This window comes from Tachysurus vachellii, chromosome 7 (assembly GCF_030014155.1).
Source record: "Tachysurus vachellii isolate PV-2020 chromosome 7, HZAU_Pvac_v1, whole genome shotgun sequence".
Lineage (NCBI taxonomy): Eukaryota > Metazoa > Chordata > Actinopteri > Siluriformes > Bagridae > Tachysurus > Tachysurus vachellii.
The window spans coordinates 13,020,764-13,034,897 of NC_083466.1; positions in this window are offsets into that span (position 1 = coordinate 13,020,764).

The window sequence follows — 14,134 nt, forward strand, 5'->3', positions numbered from 1 at the left end:
CCAAATCCTAAAACTAAAGCTTAATGTTTTGTGACTCCGGTATTGAATTTCTCAGATGCTCATTACCTTATTTTTCTTACTGTAGTTTCAGTACTGATATAAATATGTCTGAAGGAATGTTTGAAATGATTAACACCTGAGGTCTACATCTTATCCTCTGGGAATATTATTCTTCCATGTCAGCTTCTCTCATAATACTACACACACACACAAAAACGTACTCCTTCGAAAGAAAAGATTTGTTCTTTCTTCTTTCGAATTCCTGCCTAGCAGGGAGCCAACCACATAAAGCTGAGCACACCATGACTATTTTTACGTTGCATGTGTTTGTTTCTATACACCCCAACAAGCACTTATGTAATAGTAATGCTGGTATGAAAAAAAAAAAGCATGAGTCTTCCTGTTTCAATTCACTTTCAGGTCACATCCCATGCCTTCCAGCTGTGAGTGCAGTGCTTAAAACATGCAAAGTTGTTGTACATTAAAACCACGAGAGCTTATTAAATATCAAACAGTGCTGGACTGAATTAGATTCACATTACTGTTCTTTTGCCTGATCCAGGAATTGTGAAATGGATTATACACATTTACTGCTAATAGAAATGGACATTAACGTGATAATCAAAACAAATCTTTTCAAATTGTCCTTCGAACAGAGGAAGGATTGAATTTAGGGATGTGGAAGCCTAGTGGTTAAGGTGTTGGGCTACTAATCGGAAGGTTGTGAGTTCCATTCCTACACCACTGCTTGGCCCCTGAGCAAGGCCCTTAACCCTCAATTGCTTAGTTGTATAAAAAAAATAAAATAAAATGTAAGTCACTCTGGATAAGGGTGTCTGCTAAATGCTGTAAATGTAAATGTAAATTTAGGATGAGGGGATAAAGAAACAAAATAGCTTCAGATGTAGACGTTCAACATCACCTCTGTAGGACAGACAGAGTGCTGTTATAGGAAAAATGATCAACAACTGGATGACGTGAACTGACATGAGGCTCAACAGTTACTCGGCAGTCCGAAACCGATCGTTGCAATATTGCAGCTTAAAAAGCAGCAATTTTCAACAATGACAAGTTTTGAGTTAGAAACAACATATCATATGTTCACGTATTCTTAGTTGTGTTATGCTTAATGTTGTGGTTTAACACAAGTTAAAATATCTTGAATATAGACAAGGATGATCTAGCATTTCGTTTTAGAAGATTACAAGACACCAAATCTAAAATAATCAAACCTAGTTCGAGACATTTTTACTAATTTCAAGCTTGAAATAGTTTTTATTTCATTGGTGGGTCATTTTTCTTATTTTTATTTCTAGAAAGAAACAAAGTCATCTGCCAATAGAATAAGAAAACTAAGCTTAAAAACTTTAAAGATGTTTAGAAATTCACCTTATTAATCTTATATTTGTTTTATTGTAATCGTACCCTAGGAAATAGTTTGTCTGTAGGTACAAAATAATATTTCCTTTTGCCGTGATGTTTTGTTTTTGTTTTTTTTTTGCAGTAACTACGGCGCTGACACTGGAGACTCTTGCCAAAATGCTGAATATGCATCTGCTCACAGAAACCTTCACCATAACAGCAGTGATATACTGTATGTTTAAATCTGTTTATTTACAGTATCTCTATACAGGTGTTTATTTACAGCATCTCCATAGAAGCTGTTACCATAGAAACAATAGCATATTCAAAGTATAAATAAATAAATAAATAAATATAAATTTATTTATAAATATAAATATAAATAAATAAGTATATATAAAGCACTTTAAATAACATAAATCATTAACAATCAAACATTTAACAGCACTTTGGTGTAATATTAGTGGCTATTGGCTACACATACTATATACTCACTATCTATTATCTATGATATTTATCTCTTTGTACAAGTATCATTACTGTAGGACTTCTGTAAGACAGCCGACACTAGTTGTGTATATTGTTTGGGCATTTTATACCTGACAGTCGTCAACCCATTATGGAGAAGGCTATCACATGCTTCCTCTGAGTCATGTGAAAGTGTTTACTCATTCTGTGTCAAAGGGTGGAGTAACAAACCCAGAGGAAAGCGACCTTTCCGTATACATTAGCTTACAGATGTTCACAATTGGCTAAATCACTGTGATGATTTACGTCCCCTCCCATCCAGACAGCATGACCTGAGCATCTGTCTGCTTGGACTCTGATGGCTGTGGCATCATCAGGATTTAAACTCGTAATCTCCAGATGTTATGGCGAATGATTTTTTCTTGTGCCACTCGGGAGCCTAAATCATTTTTATTAGTTAGTTTATAAATGAAAAATGGTTTTCTTTAAGGTAAATGAGTCCTTGACTGTAATAAGCATGAGATCCACAATTAGTCAATTAATAGTAACATATCTACATGCTAAATGTTTGTTTTAACTGTATAACATGTGATCTGTGACCTTATTCTGAAATTCTCTAAAGGCTTCATCTTTTTTTAAAATATATATATATATATATATATATATATATATATATATATATATATATATATATATTTTTTTTTTTTTTAAAGATGAAGCCTTTAGAGGTTCAGGAACCTTGACCTGTGTTTACGTTCAGTAATAAATATACATAGCTAAAGGTCCGAGGTCAACCACAAGAACTGATGCCCCCTTCCATGCTGTTCAATTGCTGACCCCACGGCAGGTTAGAAACATTCATTCTTTCTTTTATCTCATTTCTCTCTTTCATTTACATTCCCTCTTGTATGTCTCTACAAAGGACAACACATGAGACAAAGGGTTATGCAGCCTTGTCCACAAATCTCTTTCAATGAAGGCCTATAATGTCTCTTTGACTTATTACATCTCACCCACTCTCGTTAGAAAGGAAATTAGCCACGCATTCTGTTTTAATTAACCTTCTGTAGCAATGGAGCGGGACAAGGGTGGGAGTCCAGGGCATGTGTGGAGGTCAGAGTAATTGAATAGAGACGTAATGATGACATCGGAGCCATAGCCATGGAGTTAAGGTGAGGGATGGTGGCAGAAGGGCACATGTCATGTCGTGTAGACCCACCTTGGAAGACATGGCCACACAGACTGCTAACTGTCACTATGCCAAGATATACACTCAGTACTGTAAAGCTCTTTTACTGCAACAAACCTATGCTTGAAGTCTGTTTTGTTCCAATTAAACCGTATTAGTTTTTTGGGCCATGATTTATATATTATGTATCTCTAATACCAGTGTAGTTCCATATCAGTTAAACAGGTCACATTATTATACAGGGCTAAAGAATTATATTTAGTGAAATAAATTTATCCTGAACAACTTATTATGTATTGAAATTCTGTTTTGACAGAATTTTGTCTATTTTATTTTGGCGTCAGTTTTCTGCATTGCCCACAATGCCATCAGCTGATAATGCGAGAGATACTTATAGTTCATAGGTATTAGGGTGCCATTGTGGTGTAGCAGGTATCAATGCTGATCCAGAGCTAAGGTTATCATCTGTGTAGAATATGACAAGTGAATTTCCTCTTGGTTTTCCAGTCTCCTCCCCCTCCCAGAAGCACATACTGAGGTGGACTGCTATGCTAAATTAAAGTGTGTCTGTATAGTGCTCTGTGATGGACAAGGATATATATTCCAACCTGGATGGGATGAAGTGGATGAAATGTTCCTAGTATACTGTAGGTTCCAGCTAAAATTTTCCTAGGATATGTTTCAGATCCTGCCCAAGCCTTACTAGGACAAGTCTTACTAGAAAATATAGAGCTATTTATAGGACTTTTTGTAATTTTACACTTTCCAAAAAAAAAAAATCAATTTTTTTTTTTTTTAATAATTCTTATTAGTGTTTATATTTAAGAGCAGTTTTGATCCACTTCCTGCTTACCTCTTATTCAGTCATACACACCCAAATGTTATCACAGTTTTATTGCATCCTTGCTGGAGAATACTCTTGTTGTTCAAAAACAACCCCCCTTCACAAGTCACAGTCCTGTGCTGTGTGATTGGTGTCAGTAAAACACACCTGGTTAGGATCATTGGTGTGTGTGTCTGCTGGGTGCTTTGCTGCTGGAGCGTCACATGCTGTTTGATGAATGGTGGTGCGACGTGGCGGGCCAATCGATACGGGGTGTTCTGTGGCTGAAGAGCAGGTGCGTCCTGCTGAGCTGGAAATCCCATTAAAATTCAGCCAGATCCAGGGAGCTGCTGTAGAGGGATGGAGCGCTGCTGATCCCTGTCCCTTTGGAACCTGTAGACCTTGTTGCTAGCCGGCTAGGCTTGGATGAAAGGGATCTTGGCTTGCTTAAATCTTCTTGAAACACTACGCAATCAATAAATAACGGTGGAAAGAAACACAAACCTCTACACAAATAATGTAGCTGTGGCCCATAGCACTGATGTGTGGGTAGATGTGTAAATATTTACACAGTGATCAGGTGTTGAGTTAATATTATGGAAGGAATTTTGTCTGCTGAAGCCTCGAACATGTAAAAAAGCCTGTGTACTGTCTACAGCACACTGGTGCATTGAAAAATTATTTTTGGAAGCTTGTGTTGCTTTAATTTCAGCACAGCTACAGGTAACAGTGCTGAGCTATATAACAAACTCTATTTATACATAATTACATAATCACACCTGCTGTTGTTGTGGATATCTCAGGTTGCTGAAAAAAGAGCTGACGTTCAAAGCCCATTATTTTTGTTTTCTCTTGGGAAAACTGCCATGTTTTTCCACATAACTAGTACCTTGACACACAAGTTCTATGGATATGCTAATCAAATCATTCAGGTCCTTTTAGTGCAGAAATGAGAACTGTTCTTTCTGTAGGTTTTGTGGGCTTGCCTGTGACTGAATGTGTGTAAAATCCTGTGTGCTTGATACATGAACATAATTGTACACTAAATGTCCCGTTCTAGTGAGGACGACAATGCATGCAGTGGCCCTCTCTTATTCTTTCACCAGTAGGGGCTTGAATGTGACACTCTATCTGTCACACATCTTTCAGTGTCTCTCTCTGATGATACCAGCATGGTGACAGTTCACCACACACGCTTGTCATCCACTCACTGAAGGAAAGAGAGAAAAGGGGGGTGTTTTTGGCGTGAAGCCTCTCTTTCCTTCAGCCAATCAGAATTCTGTCAGGCTCTATATAAACAAGGCCCCTAGGCTGATAGAGAAAATAATAGTAAAAGTAGAGAGAGAGAGAGAAAGAGAGAGAGAGAGAGAGAGAGAGAGAGAGAGAGAGAGAGAGATATAGATAGATGGTGTGATGGTGATGGAGGTATACACACTAATTCAAACTGGGTAATTTTATGTATCTGTGTGTATTCATGTACATGCATGTTTACATATTATTATTATTAATATTATTATTATTAGTAGTAGTAGTAGTAGTAGTAGTAGTAGTAATTTTATTTGTATTTTTACTCTATTTTCAAAACCATTTTACTTGTAAAAATCCAATGATATTAAGTATTAAGTATTCAATGATATTCAGTGCAGGCGTGAGATTGTATATACAATAAATTCATCCACAAAATGTCTAAAATGCAAAATGATTCCAGTGATAATATTCCTGGATGTTAAACTAGAGACTTTTTTTTTTTAATATTCCTATTCCCTACTCTTACTATCATGTCTAATTTTTTAAAGAGCAGTTAGTGATGCTACTTCAAGCTTTTCTATTCATACAGGTCTAATACGTTAAACTGATGTTCCTGTTAATTGTGTGTTACGTTTAAACACCGGTCGCTTGGTTAAAACGGTTAATTAGCGTCAGCTACATGACAGCACGTCCTTTAGCATCTGCTCCACTTCCTGCTTTAGATCTCCTCTGCAGGTAGCTGCTGATCTAGAATCAGTAGAATCAGCTCTCCTAAATCTTTTCCAGGCTGTGCAGCCAGTCCATGATGAGCAGCTCAGTCATTGTGAGTGTGTGCAGAGTGTGTGTGCAGCCAGGTGGCCTGGTATGCCCCTGGACGCTTGAAGCTCTTAACCTCCTGCCATCGCTGCAATCCCATCAGCACTGTCACGCAATGGAGTACAGCTTATGGCTATCACCAGCAACCCCTCCTCCATCGTGCTCTCTTGCTCTTTTGTGCTCTCTCTCACTTCTGAGCTGAAGACTACCATATATTGTAAAGCCACACAACTACTTGTGCTTAACAGCAGACTCCAGTTCATTTCCCAACTCCTCCCTGCAGCTGTCAATTTTTACTGTGTGTGTATTTAATTTCTTTTTCTTACTGTGCATCAAGCCTGTCCAGTGACGGTTGTCCTGTAACAGCTACCACGTCTGGTAAATCATTTTTGTGTTAGAAAACACTAGCTGTATTACATTTCCATGTATAAAGACCTGAGCTTACCTTAAAACACCAAATGATCTGCAGTTGCTGTACTTAATGGTGTTTTAAGAGAGTTATTCTATAAGCAGCTGCCAGATGTGACTTATTTTTATATCTATTCATCTGGAAATTGCCAAAAGTGGCAATGATCTTCAGCAACTCTAAATATGGATGTGCCCGTGCCCAATTCAATTTCAAATGGAGAAGTCTACATGGGAAATTTATCCATTTTCTGTACCGCTTATCCTACACATGGTTGCAGGGAGCATGGAGTCTATCCCAGGGGACTGGGGACTAAATACGACAGACACCCCATGGATGGGTTGCCAACCTGTCAAAGGACAAAATGACACACACAGTGGACAATATAGAGATGGCAGAAACCCACGTCTTGGGTCTTGGGGAGGAAACCCCCCCAAAAAGACAGGGAGAACATGCACCACAGACACAGCGTGGAGTTTTTAATCTCTAAATTAAAAGATGTGAGGCAAACATGCTAACGACTAAAAAAACAAGCAAATGAATAAAATTAAAGTTTGGTATAATATTATGTTACATCATTGGCTCATACCTACCCAGACAGTTTATTACAATGTTAAAGAATATCTGAGAAGAAGAAAAACAGCACAGACAGTCATGCCTTACATAACCAAGCAGTGTCAGATATACTGACTGAACTGCTACTGAAGTTTATGACTGCATTAATGCAGCCCACATATCTGTTAGCTGTTATATATACAGAAGGCTACTGTCACTCAAACATTCACTCTTTACCACTGTGGTGAGTAAAAACTCATCATATCTACATAGCAGAAGACCTTATGTTGTGTAGATATGATGAGAAAAACATTTCTTGGTCTTTTTCCCAATCTTCAGCTGTCTGGTTTTGGTGAATTCATATCAGTGCATTATCTAGGTATAAATGCATTATTCTTTGCCAGTCATTTTCATCAGCAGAGAGAACACAAGGGAGGCGTTGGTGGTAAGCTGGGTGTTGGTTTCATGTCTATCCGTGTGGATAATTGAATGTTGGAGCATTCTTCCCTGCCTGTCTTTGTCGCTCAATCAATGCAGGAGCTAATCTGTATTAGCAGAATTAGATGCTCTCAAACTCTTGTACATGTCTGCTACTTTTTCCTTCAGATAATATAGTGAAACATCAGGTGGATCCCACACAAGATTTTAACACAGAGGGAGAAAATGTATGTGTGTGTTTGTGTTTGTGTGTGTGTGTTAGAGAGAGAGAGAGACAGTCATCGTCTGTAAGTTGAGTTTAAAACATATTACTCACTGAAGTATCATTATATGATTACACTATTTGTTTCCCAAAAAAAATCTGTGGTTGCATCAGATATCTAGCGTAGTCAGAGCATATGCACAGGAGTCAGGCAGGTTAGCTGCTAGGAGTTTATTTATAAAGTGAACAGGATGCTGTGGTGAATTAGTATTAGGGCCGAGAGGCCTGGCCTCTCTAATTGGAGGTGAAAGGAAGATGGTAATTAAATCTCAAAGGATAAAAATGGAGGCACCAGAATGGAAAAACAACACACACACACACACACACACACACACACACACACCAAATGTGTGCTCTCAGCGAGGGAGGCAACACACCCTCCCATGAGCTGTGATCTAAGGATGAGAGTTAACACACCTGTCCTTGTAGTATGTGTCTGCATGTATGAGTAAACAGGCGCAACAAGCCGACTGCTGCTCAAAACATCCACCACTGATTCTTGTACAAGATGCTCATTCATATGCCTTATGGTGTTTGTGAAATTTCTGCCATTCTTGATAGCTTGTAATTTATAAGTCATATCTAGCTTGGTTTCCTACATAAAACATTTTGTGAGTGTAATCTTGATTGAAATAGTCTTTGAGGTGTCAGATAGCAATGTAATCTTTACTATATGGCAAATACAAAGGTTCCTTATAAAAAAAGAGAACAATCCATACTTATTATTATTGAAAGACTGAGTAGGTTATCTTAGCTTGTCTGCTTTTAGTTATAGCACATTCATTACATTCAAGGTATATATAAAATGTTATTTAACATTATACCACCAAGTGTTCGTCGTCATGCTTCTATGTGAAATAAATACAGGAAAGAGGGAAACTTATTTTCTATTAGCAAAATAGTTTTAATAATGTATGTAAAGTTAGCAATAGAGATTATACAAACATTTGTCATTTCACAAGTTTTTATTTACGACAAAAAAACAATTGTTATTAAAATGAAATTTCAGTATTACTGGATTTTCTTCTACTTTGCATAATATTATGGGATTTTTTTATATTACATAATGTTATTTATATTACATAATATAAATATTACTCTAGTGTATCTTATTGCAATTTTAGATCTGTGTGAACTGCCATGGCTGAAAGTGGCTGTATGCATGCCTGGGTCTGGCAGTGATAGTAAAACAGCAATTGATATATGGCCCGGTCAACCTTTGATGGAGGACATAAAAGCTCAGTGCTGTCCGAGCAATGCTGGGGCACATTTAGTTCCTCACACTGTTCTACAACTGTACCAGCAAACCAAAATACACACTCCACCACTCCAACAAGCTGCTGAGAATAACCCCTTACAATAACAGATACATTCTTATCTAAATGTAAACACAAAGTCTGGACTGTGTTTTATGTCCAGAAAGGCCAAAAAATAGATTTATTAATGTAAGAAGGAAAAGAATCATATCTCATCTCATGATAAAATTCATAGTGAAATGACAAGAAAAAAAATTACATTTACACATTTCTGGCTCACCGATAATAATTGTGTAGAGAGTAACAGGAAACATCAGTTGCACATCAGTGCAGAACAATGCAAAAGAAATATTATTGTTTAAATGGTTTAAAGTACATATGGCTATACATCAGTTCAGAAGGCAAAGATCAAGGCTTTAAAGCCTAACCCTAAGTTATAAATCACTGCATAGAGCATGCTCAGGAGTTATGATGGATATGGAGTGATAGGATTCAAGCCTATATCAATCTGAAGAGTGAGAACGCAGCATATACTCTCATATACTTTTGATCAGTATGTCCCAAAACACAAAGCATTTTTTACAGTTTATATTAAAACATTGCTGCTTTCATTGTACTTTCAGAGTTAGCACAAATAACCTATGTACTCTGTGGGGATTCTTTGTGTGTATATGATGGTGTAAACAATCAGTAAGCCACTCAGCTAAGTATTATCAAGTCCTGTAGGGGAGCAAGTACCAAAAAGCTCACTAATGGAATTTTTTGGTCCTTTAGCCAATTTAAAAAGCGCAGGTTTTTTTTTTTGGGTGCCAAAATTTTTGCATGTAAAATAATTGATTGAATGAATGATGGAAGGAAGGAATGAATGAATGAACAATGCAAAATTAGCTAGCATGCTTAATAACACACTAAGCTTCTTGGCAAGCACAATGTCCCAGGCGGTCCATTTGAGAGTAAATTCGTATGGCTTTGTCCTCACCCTCCTCCCTCGGGAAGTGCTGAGTGGCCAGGCTTGTTGATAAGGGTAAATGCAGAGAGAAGGCTTGGCCAGTAGCTGGCAGCCACTCCAACAGCTGTGGCTAGCATTCCTCCTGGGCCACGAAGAGCAAATAGCCACATGCCCCAACTAATTTTGGGGTGGTAGAGGGGGGAAATAGGCCACGGTCATGCCATGTGCTTGAACTGTCGCGTGACAGGGACAATAGAATGGACCCTGGACTCTTTAATGGCTGCCATGCATGGCCATTACATACAGAACACTGTAGCCAAATATATCCAGTTCTAAGAAAACAGATTTATGTGCATTCGAACAATATGTGAGACTGCTAAAGAGCATGAACATGAAGCCCCAGAGGTCTACCTCATAAATTAAGGGTAATGGGCTACCTTGTAAATGGTGAAAGCATGAACAAACTGTCAGATGTTCTCATATCAGCTTACAGTACTGCAGTTTAAGGAAAGGAGTTAGCATTTCAAGGCTGGTATTTCTCAGTCTTGTGCATTTTTATTTATGACAAACCTTATTTAGTTTCTGATTATAAAAGCTTTCGTAAATTGAAATAGGTTTTCAGGATTGTCCCACTGATCTTGAGGAAGATTTGGTAGAAAATGAAATCCTGTGAACGGACATTTGCATGTCGCTCCTCGATTACTATTGCTACTTTATCAAAGCATTATTCAGTCAATTTTATTGTATTGTTCAACTTTCTGTTGAACAATACAAAATGCTTTCTGTTACAAATATGGCCAAACTCACAAAGGTGTCCAGTATTGCTGCAAAAGTTATAGGTCTTCCAACACCTAACCTTATAGAACTCAATAACACAGCTATCGGACACTTTGCCATTTCAATAGAATAGGATTCCACACATCCACTAAATGAGTATCTAGCCCCACTGCCCTCTGGGTGCAGGTACAGGGCTCTGAGGTGCAGGAGGGCCCGCTTTGGAAGAAGCTTGATTCCCTCAGTCATTAAGTACCTGTGACGACGGACCATGCACCGCCGTCCCACACAGCCAAGATACCGCTCCTCGCCCCCAAAAAGCGCTAAAAAGGCGGCGATTAAGCACCGTGGACAGCACCGCTGAGAAAGCGCTAAAAAGGATTCAGCGTGCAAGGCGGGGCGGCAGAATTCCTGCCGAGAAGCTGAGAGCCAATCGGGAGCGCCGCTGTAGCACTCACCCTCTGGCTGGGCAACACACGGGAGAGCCAGGCTCAGCGGCTACAGGGAGGTAAGGGGGGCGTGCCTAATGGAACGAATAGACGTTATCCCTTGGCATTCTTTTCAAGGACCTCCCGCGGATCCAGAGCTTCAGATCGCCGATCCAGCCCATGGTATACTCCTGGAGAAGGACTGTTTCCCCTGGTCACAGCGCCCCCCCCTTCTGCTGTCTGGAATTGGAGCCGGGATCTCTTCCCAAGCACCGCAAAGGAAGGAACTGATTATTATATTCTTTCTCATTTACCTTTTGCTGCATTAAGATTGCACCAACCTGGGAGGAATAATAAAATCACGACCTTGCTTGCCTTAATCCCGTCTCTATGCTTGTTCCTTTGTGTCCCAATCCCTCTAAGTGCGCTACACTGGTGGAGAATGCAGGCACAGGACACAGAGGAAGCTCCCAGACCTACAATGGAGCAGGTCTTACAATGTGTTTTGCAGACCAGACTCCATCAGCAGGAGGTGACCAAGATGGCCGCCACCCCAGAGCCCGCTCGCAAGATGGCCGACGCCCCAGAGCCCGCTCGCAAGATGGCCGCCGCCACAGAGCCCGCTCGCAAGATGGCCGGCGCCACAGAGCTTGCTCGCAAGATGGCCGCCGCCCCAGAGCCCGCTCGCAAGATGGCCGCCGCCCCAGAGCCCGCTCGCAAGATGGCCGCCGCCCCAGAGCCCGCTCGCAAGATGGCCGCCGCCCCAGAGCCCGCTCGCAAGATGGCCGCCGCCCCAGAGCCCGCTCGCAAGATGGCCGCCGCCCCAGAGCCCGCTCGCAAGATGGCCGCCGCCCCAGAGCCCGCTCGCAAGATGGCCGCCGCCCCAGAGCCCGCTCGTAAGATGGCCGCCGCCCCAGAGTGGCAGAGATTTTCCCCACCCTCCCTCCCATTCTGGGTTTTGGATGCGCGGACCAGGCCGCGGTTTGTCGAGGGTTGCACTCGGCCCCTCTGCTCGGCCGTGGACGTCGCGCGGCCCTTCTGCTCGGCCGTGGACGTCGCGCGGCCCTTCAGCTCGGCTCTGGACTTCGCGCGGCCCTTCTGCTCGGCCATGGACGTCGCCCGGCCCTTCTGCTCGGCCGTGGACGTCGCTCGGCCCTCTCTGGCTGCGCCGCCGTGTGCCTTGCTCCCCCCCCGCCGGCCTCGCCGTGTGCCTTGCTCCCCCCTGCCGGCCTCGCCGTGTGCCTTGCTCCCCCCCGTTGGCCTCGCCGTGTGCCTTGTTCCCCCCCACCGACCTCGCCGTGTGCCTTGCTCCCCCCCGCCGACCTCGCCGTGTGCCTTGCTCCCCCCCGCCGACCTCGCCGTGTGCCTTGCTTTCCTCCGCCGACCTTGCCGTGTGCCTTGCTCCTCCCGTCTGCCAGCCGGGGGCTCAGAGCTAAGGGGGGGGCATTGTGACGACGGAGCATGCACCGCCGTCCCACACAGCCAAGATACCGCTCCTCGCCCCCAAAAAGCGCTAAAAAGGCGGCGATTAAGCACCGTGGACAGCACCGCTGAGAAAGCGCTAAAAAGGATTCAGCGTGCAAGGCGGGGCGGCAGAATTCCCGCCGAGAAGCTGAGAGCCAATCGGGAGCGCCGCTGTAGCACTCACCCTCTGGCTGGGCAACACACGGGAGAGCCAGGCTCAGCGGCTACAGGGAGGTAAGGGGGGCGTGCCTAATGGAACGAATAGACGTTATCCCTTTGGCATTCTTTTCAAGGACCTCCCGCGGATCCAGAGCTTCAGATCCAGCCCATGGTATACTCCTGGAGAAGGACTGTTTCCCCTGGTCACAGCGCCCCCCCCTTCTGCTGTCTGGAATTGGAGCCGGGATCTCTTCCCAAGCACCGCAAAGGAAGGAACTGATTATTATATTCTTTCTCATTTACCTTTTGCTGCATTAAGATTGCACCAACCTGGGAGGAATAATAAAATCACGACCTTGCTTGCCTTAATCCCGTCTCTATGCTTGTTCCTTTGTGTCCCAATCCCTCTAAGTGCGCTACAGTACCTTAACAACAGACATCGCTAAATGTGTTATTTTGAATGTTTCTTGACATGTGTGTATTATGACTGTTTATGTTTATGTTGTGTGTGTCAAGCAAGTGCAGTATTGTGGAAAAGAATTTCCCCTTTGGGGACAATAAAGTATAAAGTAAGTATAAAGTATTTACATGATTTTAGGTTGCTAGCATTCTCTGGTTATTCTATTGAAAGTTAAAAAAAAATCACATACAATATTTTTTCATATTCTGTAAACTATATGAATTCTACAACTTTAGTATGTTGTTTGCTATAATGATATTACACACCTGTGCCTTTTATGAGATAGGATAAATTGTGGGTGTAGCTAGAGTGATCAGTTCCTCTGATATATTTAGCAAAATGGCTTGTAGTCGGTATGGAAAGGAAAGGCAACAGCCCTAGGTGATGTTGCAGCCATTTAAGCATCTCCATGGTTGTTCAACAGAGGTGAACCAGTGCTAAACGTTCTCCTGGGGGCCAACATTCACCATCGCTCTGTGACGTCCTGTGCTGGCTTCCAAAGCTGCTAGAATAAAGAAATGAAAAAGGTTAAAAACAGTTGTGCATATATAAATAAGCATATATAAAAATGTATGAATGTATAAATGTTACTATTTATAAGCTTCTTTCTTAAAGTCCATTGTCTGAATTTTGAAAATAGCTACATTAGAACAGAGCTGCTCCTGTTTTACATAGACCAAAGTCATCCACAGTCACCACCTTCCCCATATTCTTTCTTCTTCTTGGCCAGACATTCACATCCATTTGTTTGGATCACTTCTGCCTTAGGAGTGCTAATCCGCTAACTGCTTCATTCATACGGATGACATCATCAAATCCTTATTCCGATACAGGCTGACTTAATCCTGCTCATTCTCTCCCTGACTGAGTCTATTATGAAACACAAATCCTCTAGGTTTCAAGCCAGGGCCTGAACTGTGCTAAAGAAACACAGGGACTGTTGGTTCCCTCAGCATTTGAGAACCGTGTCTGAACATTCACACTAGGATTGAATCCTGCAAGGCAAAGCTCTCAGCTTTATAACCGGGACATAATTGTGTGCTTACACAGGTCCTGCATCAAATAAATGAGGATGTT